This window comes from Pinus tabuliformis, chromosome 7 (genome assembly GCF_031772625.1).
Source record: "Pinus tabuliformis cultivar Carrire ecotype Pingquan chromosome 7, CPIR1, whole genome shotgun sequence".
NCBI classification, from domain to species: Eukaryota; Viridiplantae; Streptophyta; class Pinopsida; order Pinales; family Pinaceae; genus Pinus; species Pinus tabuliformis.
Genome location: NC_142293.1, coordinates 1,823,408,466 through 1,823,411,032, shown reverse-complemented (window position 1 = coordinate 1,823,411,032; position 2,567 = coordinate 1,823,408,466).

The window sequence follows — 2,567 nt, the reverse complement described above, 5'->3', positions numbered from 1 at the left end:
AACCTAGGTATCATATATCTCATAGTCCACAACATTGGTTCCAATCCCAGGAATATAAGTCATCTGCCTAGATGTAAGCCACTTATTAATCTCATTACAAATAATGAGGTCTTGGGAATTGTAAAGCTTGATTAGCTAGAGTTCTCATTGTCTTGAGAATTCCTTTTCAATTTACCAATATAGCAAGAAATTTTTCCTTAAGCTAAAAATAAAATAAAATAAAATTTAAGATAAAAAGTTTAATTTTACTATAATCAAAAACAATAATAATAAAAAAATATACTTATTAAAAAAAAAACAAGTATTGAGATGTGAATACACTCCATTGAGATCTGTCTTATATATTTATTGATCCTGATGAGCCACAGTTTGATTCAACAATTATGGATGTGGTGATTCCATAAAATAACTCTACACAAAACACAAATTGGAGAAGCCTCAAAACAATAATATAGATAATATTTTTTATTTTTTACATTTGAAATTAAAAATGATCTTTTATATAATATTAAATTTAAAATAATTATACAATATCATATTAAATTTGAGATAATTATACTATTTAATATTTTGTTGAAAAATATGTGGTTACAATTTTTTCAATTATTTCAGGTATGATTTACCTTTTGTCCCATTACATTTAAACTTATTATAACCATAGAGTGAGATCTTATGCCTTTTAGAGTGAAAAAATATTTAGACTACAATCCTAATTCAAGTGGGTTAAGATGAGAACATCTACTTTGAATTACCTTTTGTCCCATTACATTTAAATGTATTATAACCATAGAGTGAAATGTTATGCCGTTAGAGTGAAAAAATATTTAGGCTACAATCCTAATTTAAGGTTAACATGAGGACATCTATTTTGAAAATAAAGAGAGATATATTTTAGATATTAAAGGAAAATAAAAATTTTAAAGAAATTTTGTTAAGATAAATAGATACATGTTTTTTCAAAAAAAAAAAATTAGTTTTTTGTTTTTTCTATACAATTTAAAATTAATATTTTTTAAAATTTTTAATTAATTTTTGTAATTTTATATTTTGCTAAATTAAATTTTAATATAATTTTCTATTTTATTAAATCAAATTTTAATATAATTTTGATTTTATATATATTTTTTTTATAATAAAATACATAATAATTTAATATTTTAATTAAAATATCAATTATTTTATTTTACTGAATTTATTTAAAATATATATTTTATAAATAACATAAAATAATATTATTACACATGCAAAAATACTAACTTAAAATATCAATTACTTTATTTTTAAATTTATTTAAAGTATATATATCTTATAAATAACATAAAATAATATTATTACACGTGCAAAAATACTAACTTAAAATATCAATTTTTTATTTTACTAAATTTATTTAAAATATATATTTTATAAATAACATAAAATAATATTTGGAAGAATAACTTCGGCATAAATCACATGTAGACATACATTTGTCGACGCGTTTCGAACCAACTAGTGTGGTTCATCGTCAGGACAAGTAGAAGAAACAGATCCAGCTTAGCATGATAAATAGTAGTCTCCAATGGCTAAATTGACTAACTACTAATTTTGACCTTAGGACCTAGGTCAAATTCTTATTTATTAATTTAATACTATTATTATAATTACTATTATTATTATTTTTCTTATGGAAATAAGTTAAATTAGGTAAAATGGTTGGTTTTAAAAGGGAATTTATTTATTTATTTGGATTAAAATTATATATATATATATATATATATATATATATATATATATATATATATAGTCTATAATTAAAGTTATAATATTAGGTTATTAAGGTAAAAATTAGGATTAATGGTTAGATTAAAAAGATAATTTATTTATTTATTTAAATTATTTAATAATTATTATTAAAATTATATATATATATATATATATATATATATATATATATATATATATATATATATATATATAATTTGGTCTCAGCAGACATTAACCACCATGATCATCATTATCATATAAATTAATCATAGGTTGAGAAAGCAATTAAATAATTTATTTATTAGTAATCAAATATATATATAATTTAAAAAAGTAATTTAATAATATATTTATTAAAAAAAAAAAAATTAATTAATTAATTAATTAATTAACTAATAAATAAATTAAGTTAAAATAAATAATGTAAAGTTAGTTTAAACAAGTAATTTATTTAATTATTTATTGCTAATATTATATATATTATAATCTTAGGATGCTTTAAAAAATAATAATAATAATAATAATATTTTAGAGAGATTTTTTCGGCGAAAATCACAAGGAATATCATTTGTCGACGCGTTTCGAACCAACTAGTGTGGGAGAAAAAAAAAAAAAATCTCTCTAACTTGATATGGATCACAGAAGCGTGAAGTCTATTAATAATAATATTGTTACACATGCAAAAGATACTAACTTAAAATATCAATTATTTTATTTTACTAAATTTATTTAAAATATATATTTTATAAATAACATAAAATAATATTATTACACGTGGCGAAAATGCTAACCTAATCTATAACAAATTAAAAATAATTTTTAAA